Source organism: Lepidochelys olivacea, assembly GCF_965140295.1.
Source record: "Lepidochelys olivacea isolate rLepOli2 genome assembly, chromosome: 6".
NCBI lineage: Eukaryota > Metazoa > Chordata > Testudines > Cheloniidae > Lepidochelys > Lepidochelys olivacea.
The window spans coordinates 37,462,479-37,479,962 of NC_140416.1; the positions used below are offsets into that span (position 1 = coordinate 37,462,479).

General features: G+C 41.5%; 1 protein-coding gene across 1 annotated transcript in view; it reads left to right on the top strand.

Annotated features, from left to right (window-relative positions):
- Positions 1-17,484, top strand: part of LOC311521819 (uncharacterized protein) — a 132,437-nt gene that overhangs the window by 108,686 nt on the left and 6,267 nt on the right. The window lies entirely within an intron of this gene.

Below are 17,484 nucleotides of genomic sequence, written 5' to 3' on the forward strand. Positions count from 1 at the left end.
GAGCTGCAGATGCTCAGCACTTCTGAAAAATCAATCCAAAGGTGCTCCAAGTTGGTTTTTTGGAATCTGAGGCAACCAAAGCCAGTGTCCACTTCTGAAAATTTTGGCGTAGCAGCCAAATTTTAAAATTTAATCTTCCAGTGTTGAGCCCACAGTCAATGGTGCAAGTAGGGCAGTCTGGTCCAGTCCACCGTACCAGTAAGATATTTATAGCCGGTGCTCTGTACGGGAAAGACACAGAAGGGTTACCTAGGGAGGTGGTAGAATCTCCTTCCTTAGAAGTTTTTAAGGTCAGGCTTGACAAAGCCCTGGCTGGGATGATTTAATTGGGGATTGGTCCTGCTTTTGAGCAGGGGGTTGGACTAGATGACCTCCTGAGGTCCCTTCCAACCCTGATATTCTATGATTCTATGATTCTAAGGAGCAGAATGTGGGGCCTCCTGGAAGGGGGCATGGAAGGGCTGGGGGTGGTGCAGCCATGCTGGAGGAGCTGCCAGCATGGGCTGCCCAGCAGCCCCACGTTCTGCTTCTTTCGGCACTGTGGTTCCGGAGAACCCTGCGGTTCAGATGTCTCCTGCTCAGCAGGAGGAGGACGGAGCCCCCCCCCCAGGTAATGTGGGATGGATCATGGGGAGGGGACAGGGAGAGCATGGGGGCCCCGGTCTGGGGACAGGGCACGGAGGAGTCACATGGGGAGGTCACGTGTCCCCCCTTCAGCTGGTGCCCCCCCCCCTTTGTCCCTCCCATGAGTGCAGCGTACTGGTAAGAAATGAATTCTACTTGCACCACCTCCCACAGTCAACTGCGTACCAAATTCTGTGGTCACAAATAATTACAGGCACAAAGGATGGCATGTAAAAGTCTAAACTATATGATTCCATATACAATATTTTTATCATCTTGAGCCTAAATATGATGAAAGCAGCTTTTGCAAGATTTCAACCTCCGCCAAAGTAGGCTTGAAAACTAAGCCTCTTCTGATCTTGGTTTCAAACAGCAACCAAAACTAGATGGGTAGGTTTGAATCCTGAGATTCAAATCTGAACCATCTCTGATTCCAAAATTCCAAGGGCTTTATATTGTATGGTTCTGTTTCGGCCCATCTCTGATATGCCTGAAAGCTTTTGTTTAAAAACAAAGGGAAAAATAAAAACTTGTTTAAAATACCCAAATATGCAATATCTTTTTTAAAATTACAAATGCAATTAGATTAAAAAAAATTGAAAATCAGTTCGCCCTCTACTCGCCTGACAAATGCTGTGTGTAGGACTCGGTTTTCCTTTCAAAAGTTGATGTCAGATACCTAAAATAAGAGCACAGAGTAATTTTCCAGTCCTGCTTTTGCTGTCTGTGGAGTCCTTGGGGGAAAAGCTAAGCAAAGGAAAAACAATCTTGAACCACAGGTCTTGGCAAATTATATATATATAAATTCTGGCCATATAAGTCCAAATCATTAGCCCTCAGTGAACGGATAGGCTGAATGCAGAGTAGCTCCATAGGGGGCCGTAAGAAGGTGAGGAGAAATCTTTCCTCACATAGGTATATGTGAAACTGTTGCTGCTTAGGAAGACCTGAGGATTCAGTAGCTACTGTTGGCCTAATATTCCCATTGCAGACGATGAGGGGGAAGGATGGGAGGAAGCACAGGCAGCATATGCTCTGTCCCTGTCCCATGCTGGTCCCACTGCCCGTGTAGTGCTGCAGGGAGGTCCTGAGGAGGTGTGTGCCTAATTGTTTTGAGGGGGAAATCCCCAGCACAAAATTATACACACCCAACTTGCGTGCTGGAACCATTCTAGTTCTACAGTCAATGAGGAAAGGGCAGGATTTTGTCCATATTGTTTATTAATTTGGGTTTTTAACCATTTTGAAAAGTGCATTGTTGTTGATCATTTATTGCTATTGTAGTTGTGACTAGAGGCCCCATTCATAGGTTAGGGCCCCATTGTGCTAAGCTCTGCACAAAAGTTTTACAATCTGAAATTCTTGATTTGCAACCATCAAAACCTTGGCTTTGGCCCTGAATACATACACAAGCAAATCTTCTCAGACTAGGTCTAACAGAAAACAAGTTGGAAGGATGAAGATGGGAATGGGCCATCCAAAAACCATACTGTAGGCTGAAATATATCTGAGAGAAGAAAAAAAATCTTAAGAAAAAATTCCGTGCTACTATGGGAAGTATACTGGAAACCTCTGGTTTAATCAAGTAGAGTCATTAAAAACGATGCAGATTCGAGGCCCTGGCCTCTTAGTTCCAGTACAGTCCCCAGGAGGTTTAGAGGCTTGTCATCAGAATGGCCTTGATTAAAGCAGTAGCACATCTATCTGTAGATTACTGCTCTCCATCATTAATATTATGTTATCTTTCTCTTCAGAAAGATTTTTAATTTTTATGTTTGTAATTATAAATGATTTACAGGGACATTCATTTCACAACCTGTCCAGAATCATTAAATTCACCTAGGTTGAATAACCTGATATTCACCTAGAATTAACCAAATCAGTGACATTATCTTGCTGAATTTTAAGCTGCTTTAGAAGTACCGAGCTTACACTTTTCTCTCTTGACTATATTATCTAATGAGAAAAACATTTTAATTGATAAAAGAGGTAATTAGCCAAGTCTAAAAGGTACACACTAATTACAGAATGCTGTATATCTTATATGTCTGGTTTCAGCAAAGGTTTCCTGAATGATAGCTGTTTTCCAAACAGTGTATTCAGTGATTTGAAAGGTTATTAGGAGATTAACTTTCCATACTAAAGGCTAAACTAATACTTATTATACAGATTATAATAGTGAGTGGGCCTCAGAAGCTGTGGAAGCCATTATTTTTCTGGCTATGAAGCACTAAACCATGAGGACAGTAAGACAGTGCAGGGTAACTAGCTCTATGTAGCTCAAAGGCTTGTCTCTTTGACCAGCAGAAGTTGGTCCAGTAAGAGATATTACCTTACCCACCTCGTCTGTATACATTTTGGGAAATTTGCAGGACACCAAGAGTCTTAAGACATTTCCTAAAATTTTAGAGAAAAATATGTTCATCTCCTCTTCCTCTCTTATTGCCATCTAGAGTTGCCAGGTGTCCAGTTTTCTACTGGAAAGTTCAGTCAGAAAGGGGACCTGACAGTGTCTGGTCAGATGTACTGACCAGCACCAAAAGTCCAGTTACTGTGGGTGTGGGGGAGGCATTGGTCATCAATCCGCACCAGCCCCTGCTCAGCTAGGACCACCTCCTACCTGAAATGGCATTGGCCATTATTGGATATAGAATACCAGACTAGATGGACCCTTGTACTGATCTCTTATGACAGTTTGATTAGCACTCCCTGTTGGAGGCTAAGAGAAAGAAGGGAGAGCAGGAGTTGCCTGTTCAGGGAGGCTGGATTTGGTAACAGGTGTTGCAGAGCTCCGATCTTGTCCCCGTGGGTCCTGCGCTTCCAGGCGGTTTATGGTAGCCTCAGAGGCTCACTGCGACCCTCCATGTAGCCCCTCTCTTTCTAGGGCCAGGGTTACAGTCTACTAAGCCCTTTTCATCATAAGCCAGCAAGGAGGTTGGTGAGAGAACTTCCACAGTCTCTGTTGTCCCTAATATGTTTTTGCATTTTGCAAGATGTGACATATCAATGTGCTCACATAAAAAATAAATGCATTGGACACATTAGGAAATAATATACAAACAGTATTTGACATAGGCTATTTTTGTTGCATGCTCTTCTGAATTAACTAGAAATATACTTTTGCATCTCTGGGTACTTAAGAATGCTCTTATATATACATGCTGTACAAAGACGACTGCAGGTCATCTAACAAAGCTATACTGGAGTATGTCTAAACACTTTATCCTGACGGCACACCTGATTTTCAGAGATGCTGGGCTCCCAAGGTCCTGGGGGCACTTAGCTCCTCTGACGGTCAGTCTCTATGTTTTTAATGGAAAGGAATTCTGAAAGATAGATAGAAAAGTGCTGCACACTGTGGGCTAATGAGAATTCCATCAAAATGCCAATAAAAAAATTTGAGATCTGCTTTCAAAAATGCCTAAGTGACTGAGGAGCACATTGAAAGCTTTTGAAAATCCCACGCCCAAGCCAGTTTTTTAAAAGTATGATATTCCTTGATCCAGTTTGCCTTTTCCTAACTAGCAGAAAGCTATTTTTAAAAAAAGGAGTTAAAATTGGGTGGAAAAATGTATAACTGGGTACAACTGTTAATTTAAAAGAGGCTAGCTAGTAGGGCTTCCTGCTTGTCTACTGTCCCAAAATATCTGATATTCCTTAGCATTTTTTCTTTGTTTCCACACCAGAAGTCATTGTGATTGGTTTGCAAAACAGATTGGAGAAAACTAATGAGAAATGACCGTTGCTGAAAAATGTTAATGTGAAGTGGGAGCCATTTAAAGAACAGTAAGAGATTTTTTTAATATAAGGTAATTCCAGTAAATCAGTGTCAAAATTACAACAGAAGCCAACATGGCCCAACACAGCTATATGAAACAATATGTGTATAAACACAAAACTTTTGAACCCATCCCCAGAGTATGAGAAGTGAAGGATCTGATGAAGAGTTAAAAAAGAAAATAAAATTAAAGCAAGTGAAATAAGTTAATTAAAAATAATCAGATATGAATCATATAGTGCAGCAAAGCTCCTAACTCACAGGGTAAGGTTTTTAAAAGTATACACCAGATAAAAACAAAGAATCAAAAACTGACTTTTTAAAAGGAGAGTGGAAGATGTGAGATGGAACAGGAACTAGCAGAGACATCTCCCCCCTGACGCTCTGAACTGCTTCCCATGCATCACTGAGGGCTGTGCAGCGTTACTACTTCCACCCCCTCACAGGTTGGTTGAGAGCAGGTAGCCAAGGAGATTTCATCCCCCTGGATCAAAAGGAGGAACCAAGAAAGAAATTCATAGAATCATAGAATATCAGGGTTGGAAGGGACCTCAGGAGGTCATCTAGTCCAACCCCCTGCTCAAAGCAGGACCAGTCCCCAATTTTTGACCCAAATGGCCCCCTCAAGGATTGAACCCACAACCCTGGGTTTAGCAGGCCAATGCTCAAACCACTGAGCTATCCCTCCCCCCGAATTGTGAATTTCTGAGCCACAGTTCCTTTCCTGGGCTGTTGCAGCTATGCATTGCCCACCCCTATGAAGGGTAAGACATAAAGGACCTGGTTCTCATTAGGCCCTAATTCTCTGGGGCAGATTCTATACCTGTGATTAATTCCACTCATGCAGTAGATTGAGGGGCTGCAGGGAGCTGGTTGTAGCTCCCTGGTACACAGCCAACCTGCCCTGGTACAAGGTAGGGTTGTACAGGAACCTCTCTCCTGTACACCACTGGTTATATTCCATCAGAAACATTATCATGGCAGAGAATTGGGCTCCCATCCATCACACTTCCTCCCCTTTGGGTCCTGCCTGTGCGTCACCTCCAGAATGTTCTCAACAATTTCCCACTCTTTTGTAGGATGGCAGCAGGCACAAGATGTGATAGAGAGTTCCCTTACACAGGAAAAGTTCTCCACTGCCTATTTAAAGGCCACTTTGCACCACATTAGAGGCACAAATTATGTGGCTTTGATAGATTTGTGAATCTGACCATCTTCTTTACCCTTTGCTAATGAATGAATGTGAATAGGTCAAATTCATCAATGGTGTAACACCACTGAAACCAATGGAATTACACAAGGGATGGTTTTGATCTCATTTGTTTAACTCAGATGTTCCTATACCGACGGGAGAGCTTCTTCCATCGGTGTAGTTAATCCACCTCCCTGAGAGGCAGTAGCCATGTTGACAGGAGAAGCTCTCCCATTGACATCGCTCTGTCTACACAGGGGTTAGATCAGTATAATTACTTTGCTTAAGGGTGTGGATTTTTCACACCCCATGAGCAACATAGTTATACCGATATAGGTCTCTAGTAGATCTGGACTTGTTCTCAAGCAACAGCACAATGGTCTCACTGCACATTAAGCAGTGGGGACCACTGTCTGGTTTTCTGGAAAACCTTTGCACCCCTTTTAAGGGCTAGAGAGACAGGGAGTGACTGTCCGCTGCAGCAGGTCAGGTTAGACAGAAGCCCCCCGGGTATATATTGAAATGACTATGGAATTACCTGCACTGTCCATTTGTATTTGCCAGGTGCTCCCAGGCATTTAAAAATACAGTTGTGGCCTAATTAGACCACATCCAGTGTCTCCTGTCCTTCTTCCAACACAGCCAGACAAAGCTATTTAGCTTGCAAATGCTAAAGAGGAATGTTTAAACCCAAATAAAAAGCTGTTTCCAGTAAAATTTGCAATGAAAAATGGAAACATCAATATTAAGAATTTTTTTCTTTCAATAAAAGCTAAATTTTGAGCCTAAATTATCTGACAGCAACCCTAATTCAGCAAGATACTTAAATATATGCATAACTTTGTAGTCCTGTCCCAGTCCCACTGACTACTCACACATTTAAAGTCAGTCATGTGCTTAAGTATTTTGCTTAATCAGGACCCAGTTACTATTTAAAAATTAAGATTGCATGGTGATAAAGCATGGGGCAGTGGGAAGCTGTGTCACTCCAAGCAGGAAGTAAACTATGCCAGATCTTTTCCTACTGTAATTCGCTTCCCTATCCCCCTCAGCTCAGCTGTGCATGGGAGGGGGAGTAGCAGCCTTGCAGCAGCACCATCAGGGGAGGAAGGGGGTGATTTATTCCCTTTTCTACACAGGGGTGTAGAACAGCTCATAACTGAGCCCTAAGGAAGCCCTGAGACCAGACGTCATATATCCAAGAGATGAAAAAGAAATGGAAACTTAGAGAAGTCTTCACTAACATTTTATAAGTTCACATAGTTCAGGAGGCATCCCTGAAGACAAGAAAGAGACCATCATAATGCCATTAGTTAAGAAAAAGCCTAGGGAAACTGAAAACATACATATGGAAAGCATAAAAAACTGCTTTAGGAGACCAAGTGGGGGAACACTTTAAACAAGTGTACTAGTGGTTCAATTAGGGAGCTCAAACATGCCAGTAGGAGAAATTTTCTAAGGGTATTACTGCCAGGATAGACAAAGGGGAGGCAAGGGAGATCTTATATGGAGATATTCAGAAACACTTCCCAAAGTTCTATGTTGGAAGTTAAGTGCATAAAGAACAATTTAGAGCAGGAAATAAGTTACTGCAGGGATACCCACAGGGATCAGTATATGCGGAATATGGCTTTTTACTCTTTATACAGTAAAAGCAACGGCTTGGGCTGATTATTTAGCAAATAAGATTTGTGATGAAACTCACAGAAAAGTAAGCCTAGATTAATACCACAGATAATAAAGTCAGATCAATTACTCATTGATAAGGTAATCAATAAATCTTTGTTAAAAAGAGGATGCAAGTCTAGAAAGGATGACTTGTTGTGCAGGGTAATCTACAAAGGAACCCGGCCCACAGGTGAATGGAAGGACCAGATAAAACTCTAGAGAAGATGCTTGAAATTTCTATCCAAGAATTAAATTTGGAAGTAACAGAAGACTTTCCAAAGGAACCCAATGGCAGCAACTAATTGTAAATATTTTGGCCAATTCAACTGGCATATATTTTGTATAAATATCTTGTAACAATAAAACAATCACATTGAACAAGCCACCTTATTGTTTAGCAGCAAGGAATAAAGCAATTGAGAAACTAGGGTGCATTAGTAGAGGGAAATACAAATTTCATTATTAAGACCACACTTTTCAATGCCTGAATACAAAACACAAAGTTGCAACATCTCTCTTGTTAATAACTGTAGGCAAGCAGAAAAGGTAGTGGAGTGAAATACTATAGACCCTAGGGATTAAATATATAAACAGCAATTATAAAACAAACAGAAAAAAAAACAATAATTTGAAGTGTTCTGCAGGTGCTGATGGCCCAATTGAAGACTAATCCATTATCAATCCAGACTATGTGTTGGTTATTTAGAGGGATATTATCAGAGAGCTATTAGATCAAAAGAATTACTTACCGTACACTAAGCGCATGTGCTATGCAGTTGAGATCTCTGGAAAAGTGAAATGTCTGTTGGGAGGGACTAGAATGAAAGTACAAGATTCTGGAAGAAAATTAAGGCATTTGTTTGTTTCCAGCAGAGAGGGCTCTGACACAACTCTTGGGGACAGACTCTCAGCTGGTATAGCTCCACTCTCTCCAATACTTAATTGAATTAATTCTGTTTAAAAGTTGATATTTTTCAGAGCTGGGGATATTGTATGTTTAGGAATCACAAAGCAATAAATGCTTAACTTTTTTTAAATAGAGAAAAGAGATTCCATAGAGCGAGAGATCTTAAGACCAGTCTGACCACCTTAGAATCCTACGCACATCCATCCAGTTGATTGTCTGTCTCCACGCTCAGTTAAAAATGGGTATAGGCTACCACAAGTTGTCAGAGTGCATTACAACTTACTGTTTCCAGACCCTTCTAGCCAAGAGGATCACAATAAGTTATATAGGCTACCTTGTGACATAACTAATCCTTTAATTACCAAACTAAATGCTTTACAGTTTAATATTTATGTAGCAAGTGATATGAATGTGCTCTCTCTGACTTAGTAAAATGAATGCAGATCTTTTCACCACACAATACCCTTTATTTTACATATCACAATACAGTACAAAAACAAAAAAACTGTAACCTATCTCTTAAAATGTGCCATAAAATCAGTTAAATCTTTAAGAAAATGTATTTGGACAATTTTATAGGCTTAGTTTTGAGGTAAACAACACTAAGAAAAGACAATATCTTCCTGGTTATGTGCGTCTAAATAAAATGTCAGCCAGGTTTCCAAACTAATAAGTACAATATTGTTGAAAATAGAGCAGACTATGCATGATCCTAAAGTGACAATCCAGCACAGAAAACATCTTATGCCTCAGCCCCAGGTTGGTGTGGTTTGTCTTGTCTTGATGGCGGTAGAGTTGCCAACTTTCTACTTTCTGAAAACTGGACCCCCACACACACATCCCTGCAAGGCCCTGACCCTGCTCTGCCTCTTTCCCCAAGTCCTTGCCCTGACTTGCTCCTCTCCTCCCACCCCCTTCCTCCTCGGTTGATCCTCTTCACCTCTCTGCCCGCCCCAAGCTGGGCTCCCTCTGCTCCAGGATCTGCAGCCTGACATGGAGCATGCTGCCTGCCTGCCCACAGCTAGGGAATAACTTACCCAGAGGAGAAGTTTCTTCCTAACCCCAGACAGATGAGCCAGTGCATCTGCTCCAGGAGCAGGGGTGAGGGGCACCACAATAACAAAGTGAATTGTGTGTCATAGCTGAATTTTATCTTACACTGTTAATATGCAAAAACAATGAAGAATTAAAGAAGGCAGCCTAAGGCTACTGTTATGAAAATGTAAGTATTAAATTGGTCATATATATTAAAGCCCAAGAAATGAAAGTCCTTTTGATTTATAGGTATAGACTTTAAAGTAGAACTTCTTGCTGTATGGTAAGTAACCTTTAGCTGTATCTCAGATCACAGAGAGTGGCATTCCATACTGTAGATAACCACACCGTTTCGTTGACTTATTTTGACAGCTTACGTCCAGTCACTTTCAGTGATTTGTAAAACTGATGTTTCTCCTCCATGAACCTTAAATACTTTTCCGCTGTGTTTGCTGGGTTTTTCACATAAAAGACAGGGAGAAGAGAATAGGGACCTCATTCTCATTTACACACACTTGAAAGCTCATTATGCTGGCAGAGTGGTGTAAAGGGGCCTTAGTGTAAATGAGTATCAGGCCTTAAGTCTGTATGCATGCAGCCATAGAGGTACTACTTATGAACTTCCCACGATGTAAATTTGTCTCATGATTTTTTTGTTCCTTACCAGATATTTTCTGTTTCACAAATTGCCATTATTATAATGTTATCTTACTTTCATTGCAGAGCATATCTGAATGAGCCAATTACTACTGACAGCTTTCTTAAATTAGGGTGTCTGTGAATTCCCAATCCATTTAATATTTTGCTGTTGCTTTCCATATTTTAGGCACCTTTGTTCTGTATCTGAAAGATAAAAAGCTGATAGTTATTTTATATTTATATTTCAAGGCTGTTTAATGTTTAATGAAGCTGAATATTTCATAAAAGCTTCGGAACACTCAGACTGGTTAATATTTCATGATTGTCGACAAAGACAACTTTATTGATCTTTGAAGTCATCTGCCAAACAAGACAAGGAACAAATTGGATTTTGGCCAGTCTGATTTGACTGGTATCTTAAATAATTTTTGGACCACAAGCACCTTTTAAAATGATTTGTTTCCAGTTGAATGAAGTAGAATTTGGAGGCAGTATTTCATTGTGTGTGTTGTATATTCTGCATTGCTCTTCATGCTGCAAGTTGTGTTTCATTTTTATCACACTTGTATATGCTGCATATGCATGTTATAAAGGGATACTGATACTTAGTGTCTTGTTTGTGAAATTGCAACCAGGAGTGTGGTCAGCTTTGGGGGCAGAGCTTTATCTTACATATGTCCCTGACTGACTAGTTAAATTTTAATGTAGTTCTTTATTAGATATATTTGATGTTGATATCGTGTCTCTCACCCCAAAGGACACACATGTTTTGAAACTTCAGTGGTGCTTTGTGCATGTAATTCGTCCACTTTTAAGCTGGAGGATTGCAATTATACAAAAATATTACTTCTTTGTAGAAAATTTAGCATACGGGTAAGTTCAGTAGCAAGGCCATGTAACGACCCAATAAATCAACTCCTAGTTCCTTGTGTTGGTTTTAAAGGTTCTGTTCTAGTTACCAAGTCAATTCATAGCCTTTGTTATGACCATAAAACCAGGGCCGGATTAACTCTCCTGTGGGCCCAGGGCTATTAGATTTTGTGGGGCCACTGTATACAAGTCTTTTTCCTAATGTAAAACAAAATTGTCACAATTGTGGCATCGAGGCTATTAATGCTATACTAAACTTGTTTTTTAATTAACATAAAGCCGTTCTGTGGTTACATTTCAGTCTTCAAACATGTAGAATATAGTTAATTCAAAATAGCCTACTTCTTACCTTAGAGCAGCTGTTATATTAGTTTCTTTCTGGGAGGGAGTTTGGGTGCAGGGGGGGGCTCCAGGCTGGGGCAGAGTGTTAAGGTGCAGGAGAGGGTGAGGAGTGGGGTATGGGCTCTGGGAGGGAGTTTGGGAGCAGGAGGGGATTCTGACCTGGGGCAGGGAGTTGGGGTGCAGGAGGGGGGTGCAGGCTCTGGGAGGGAGTTTGAGAGCAGGAGAGGATTCTGACCTGGGGCAGAGGGTTGGGGTGCTGGAGGGAGTGTGAGGTGCAGGCTCTGGTTGGGAGGCACTTACCATAGGTGGCTTCGGGCTGGTGGCACAGCAGGGCTCAGGCAGGCAGGCTGCCTGCCTGCCTCCCCACACCGCTCCCAGAAGTGGCCAGCTGCTGGCACATCTCTGCGTGCCCCTGCAGGGAGGCGGACAGCATGTGTCCGTGCACTGCCCACAAGCCAATGAAGCTGCGGGGACGGTGCTGGGGCCGGAGGCAGCGCACGGAGCCGCCTTTCTCCCCCCACCCCTCCCCCCTGACTACCCCGCGCCAGGGGCTGCAGAGATGTACCAGCAGCCAGCCGCTTCTGGGAGCAGTGTGGGGCCATGGCATGCAGGCAGCCTGCCTGAGCCCTGCTGCACCAGGGCCCTGGGCTGCAGCCCCTAAAGCCCCTGCGTTAATCCAACCCTGCATAAAACTTCACTCTTCCAAGAAGGCTTCTTTGGCTACTTCCCATTAGCAATGAGACAATGATTCCAAATAGTGCATCTAATAACATAAATTGGTGACTTGCTAGTTATGCAGCCAGTGATACCTGGAAGCCAAACCATTCTTTAACAAGCTGGGCTGAAAAAAACTTGGGGAAGGATATGGGGACTAATTCCTCACTCTGGGAAAACTAACCTGGGGTTTTAGTGTCCACACTGAATAGAAGAGTGCCACACAGTAAACTGTGTGGAACTGAATTAATCTGCCTCAGAGGATGAAGGATTGAGTCAAATAACCTGATGTTTAGACCACTGAGGAATCCCCTCAAGCACAATGTACCATTGTATTCTACAGCAATGAATGAACCACAGCAATGATATCAGTATTTATCTTGCATAGAGTTCACTATAAAGAGTTTGTTGCAAAGTAATAAATACTTTTCATCAACATAACCCTAAGCCTACTGCATAGAAGGTGATGCATCTTGCTCTTTATGTATAGGGATTGGAATACTGTAATTTCACTATTTTTATTTTTTCCATTTAATCTTCATTGCTTAAAACTATATTTTTGCTGATGCTAATTTAGAGCAGATATGATACTTCAGGAAACTTAATTTCTCCTGCAGTAGCTTTTCAGTATTATCAAACTGGGATGCTTTGGTATTTCTTAAAGGTGGCAGTTCTGTGTTGTTAACCAAGAAAAAAAACTGGAGGCAGAAAAAAAGAAAAAATATCTAAGAAACAGTGAGTGGAATAAGGAAAGATTTTGATGTGATGAAGTTTTAATTTGGAAAGTGACAGTATGGGGGAAGAAGCCTTTGAATGTTTTTGCCAGAGTGCATAGGGACTGTCCAGTCACTATCTTCTCTCATTCCCACTTTCCCATGAAATTCAGTTGTATTTCCCTTATGAGGTCCTCCTTAGGATCTTGAAATGTATTATCTCTACATTATCATCAGATGAAAGAATCAGGAAATTTGAGAGATGCAATTGTATTGTACCTTTTCACTTGATGAATTCTAGGATAGCATTTCTTTCTTTCTCTTGTGTCTTGGCATCAAGAGTCCATGTGAGATGGAGTGGAAGCAAAGAACATCAGATCAGCTGAATCTAAAATGTATGGTGTAAGGCGGGGAGGGAGTGTGTTTGTCAGTGCAATCAGTAATCTCTTGGCCTTTGGCATACCCATATAAATCTTGCAGTTGATGTAATACTAAAATAAAGTTGTTTATCTTCTTAGTGAAACATAAAATGTGTTGGCTTTTAGCCCAACAGAACCAGAATATGGCAGTTCTGAGAAACCTATGCTGTATGGGGTTAGAAATTAATATCTGGAATGATTTTTGTTTAATTTTCTAGGTATTGTGGGCTTGATACCAATACATTAACCTCTTCAATGGTGGGATTCATGGTGACCACTAGATGTTCATTTCATGGGCCCATCAAATTTCCTCAGAATCCACTGGGTGCTTTAGGAGTGGAGAAGATAGGCCGATCCAGTTTGCACTACTGACTAGCCTTATTTCTACCTAAACTTCACCAGAAACCAGCTGGATTACATCACAACACCCTTATTGATGGCTGTTTCTTAGACAGTCCACTACTGGAAATGTTTGAGAGAGTAGCATGTGCTACTGGGTTATCAACTCATGTCTTTGTAACACCAACCACAAAAACACAAATAAGCCTACCTGATGATTTTAAGAGATGTCTTCAGAAGCTGCAGTAATGTCTTTACCTTTCTTTCCACCTTGATCCAATGTACTTTTGTTTTAAGGACGGTCCACCTATGTTCATGTCAATAAATGATTTCCCATTTAATTGGTGAAAGATTTCTATGATAGATACCAAAGTTTCTATTGTTACAATGAAATGTCAAACATTTTTCTAATGCCACTTTTGCCTAATGGTCAGATTCAATACCATGCCTCTGGCTTTATATAGCTATCTTGGCATTTAAATTACTTGTTTGTTTCATATGCAATAAAAAACTGTTGTAAACAAATCACTATACACCACTATCACGAACTGAACTTGTCAAACTTAAAAACTTGCCAGTTACCTCAGGTAACTGGCAAGTCTACAGCAGAAGTGCTACAGCCACGCAGCTGTGTCACCATAGTGCGTCTGCTGAAGATGCTCTCAGCCTATGGGAGAGGGCACTCCTGTCGACTTAATTACTCCACCTTCGCGAGAGGCCGTAGCTATGTTGGCGGGAGAAGCTCTCCTGACACCATAGCGTTGTCTATACCAGCACTTAGGTCAGTTTACTTACGTCGCTCGGGGTATGGATCATTTACACCCTGGAGCGATGTAAATTATACGGAAGTAAGTGGTAGTGTAGCCAAAAATCATTTTTTATCTGGGTATCTGCAGTATTCTGGATTTTCCCGGTAATAACTATAGAGAAGGTTAGGTAATATTGCAAGTACCGAGGTAAGTTGTATATATTTATCTAAGACAAAATAAGCATGATTTTAAAGGTGACCAGTGTAAATGGCAAAGGTGCAGAGTCAGGAATAGAACTCGGGAACTTCTGCTCCCGAAACAGAAGTCCCTAACATTTTGAGCTAAAGATAAATCTTTCTTAGCTGTCAATACAAGTATTAATGCATATATATAGGCTAGTCACAAGAACATATATATATATATAGAGAGAGAGAGAGCGTGTATGTTCTTGTGACTAGCCGCCATAGAGCAACAGAATTCTAAGCACTAGAAAAAAGTCTTTCTCAATCCGTCAAGTGGAGAAGCGGAAGATGCACATGTGTTTGCGCACCCATGCATGCACAATCACAAACCAGTACATTACACTTCACTGTGGGAATGCTAATACCTGCTTTAGCTTAGATTGCTCTAAAGTTTATCAGATTTGTAACAATTGCAATCAATATTGGGCTTAAAGTAAATAAACTGCAATGGTTTCTGAGAAACTTCAGTAGAGCAACTAACGTTAGCATCTCATTTGCAGTCAACAGCCTTGGCTCACCCACCCATCTCTGTGCACAAGACACAAACAGTTTTTGACTGTCTAAGAACACATTGATACACATTCACTTTTCCGGACCAGCTTGCGTTAATGTCAATGAAACACCCACGGTGATCCACAAGCGCCTGAGAACCATAGAGAAATACCCCTTCTGATTAACGTACTCGGAGGCTAGGTGGGCTGGTGCCAGAATTGGCATATGCGTCCCATCTAGTGCCCCTCCGCAGTTAGGAAAACCCATTTGTGCAAAGTCCACACAATGTCATGCCCGTTACCCAGAGTCATGGTTCTTCTGAGCAGGATGCGATTAATGGCCCTGCAAACTTGTATCAACACTATTCCAACGGTCGACTTTTCCACACCAAACTGGTTAGTGACCAAACGGTAGCTGTCTGGAGTTGCCAGCTTTCAGATTGCAATAGCCACCCAGTTCTCCACTGGCAAGGCAGCTCTCAATCTTGTGTCCTTGCGCCGCAGGGTGGGGGTGAGCTCCTCACACAGTCCCATGAAAGTGCCTTTTCTCATGTAAAGGTTGTGCAGCCACTGCTCATCAGCCAGACTTGCATGACGATGCAATCCCACCACTCAGTGCTTGTTTCCCAAGCCCAAAAGCGGCATTCCACTGCGGTGAGCATCTCCGTGAATGCCACAAGCAAACTCGTGTCATCTGCGTTATGCGAGTCGACATCATCATCGGACTCCTCGCTGTCAGTTTGTAGCTTAAGGAGTAACTCGACTGCCGTTCGTGACGTGCTGATGAGACCCATCAGCATATTTCTCAGCACTTCAGGATCCATTCCCGCAGACCGAAAGGGAAGACAGAGCGCGCAGTACAAAAAACATTGAAAGATGGCGCCAAATGTGGACAGAAGCACAGGGATTGCTGGGATGCGAAGCGATGCATCATGGGGTGTTGGGACAGGACTCAGAATGCCCTGGCCCCCGCCGCTCCCTTCCCACAAGCCACAGTACCAGAATGGGAAGAGGTGCTCAGTTGGATAGCTGCCCATAATGCACCGCTGCAAGTGCTGCAAATGTGGCCACACTAGTGCGCTTGCAGCTGACAGTGTGAACACACTGCAGCGCTTTCCCTACTGCGCTCTCCGAGGGCTGGTTTAACTCGCAGTACTCTACATCTGCAACTGTAGCCATGCCTTTAGAAGCACAAACTGAATTATATAGGTGGAGGGAAATTAAGATGGTGCTTGCTAGTGATGGAAACCTCTAAGCATTTGAGTGCAAGTCCTCTGTTCCCACCATATGTCAGACCAGCCATGGAGCTAAGATTGCCCCTTGCCCCTTCCACTATAAGTATTACCAGTTTGCTCCTTATTGTCTGACTGACTGGCTAAGGAATGTTGGTTACATTTGGTAGGAGTTACTTGCTCTGTAAGAATGGCGCCAATACCATTCAGTGAATTGGCAAGCAAGAGACTATTGTAAGTAAATTCGTCATTCAAATAGGCCGACAGTTCATTATACCTTGGCTTCACTGAAATGGAGATTCCTGACCTGAATCTGCTCCAACTTACTTCAGTGTAAATCAGGACAAACTCCATAGAAGTTAATAGAATTACACTGGTGTGAGAACAGAATCCGGACCTGTGGGGGCACAAGATTGTTTCTACTCGGGCTTCTGATTGTCCCATTGTTCTACCACTCGTTTATATAACAGGTAGAAGTTAAAGTCTCAACTTGCTTTCTTTAAAGTGACTGGAAGAGAGGAGTTTTGCCATTGACTTCAGTGGGAGCAAGGTTAGCTTCTGCATTGCTAATAGTAAAGCATTAGGCAACCAGTTTAATATCATTGTGTAAATGTAATTAGATCAGTATGTGCAGTATTTTACCTTTCCTCAGGGAGTTGCACACAGTACCTTGACTGGAAGAGGTGACAGATTTAACCTGATTGAATCATTAAATGGAAATATAAGTCAATGAACATTAGCCACTTAGTTCATTTCATAAATTCTAATAATTAAAACTGCATGTACAATAATAAAGACTATTCCAGATATCTAAAAGGATAAAAATGCATCCTTGATGTGTCATGGCACCGCCATAATGAAAACATTAGTTAATGGAGGATCTGTGTAATAAAAGTGACCATACAGAACCTGCAGGTGGAAATATACAAACACATTTCCCAAAAGAATTTCACCACTTCACAATTCATTATGAAAATCTGCAATAACTGACAAGATAGGCACAAAATGGATTTTCATGTTGCTGGGATGAATTATGGCTCCCAGCAATTAATGTTTTTAGTCATATTAAGCAGATAAATAATGCTATTTGACATTACAGTATTTCACATTACACTAAAATTTTGTAACATTTGCTCATAATCGAACTTGAAATATGTTACCTAGAAAAAATATGTTATCTCTGGAACAGTCAAACCCCATTAGAAACCTTAGGCTTGAAAAAATCACAATGTTAACAGTTATATCCCCTAGCAAAGGTTTGCTTTCCTTAAATAGTGTTAAATTTAAACCCAGAAGCTCTAGTCTATTTTAGAGTTACTCTTTCTTAGTACATTGAGGTTGAAAGGAGGATTTAGTACACAAAATGTACTCTGTATTACTGAGCCTTGGTAAGTAAAACTTAAAAACTGCAGAAAGAATGAATGAAATTGTAAGCTGTCTTTCTAAATACCTTTTAAATATTTTATAAAGCAAAATGTAAATGTGCATGGTCATGTTAAGGTTATTCACTAATATTGATTAGCTAATTAT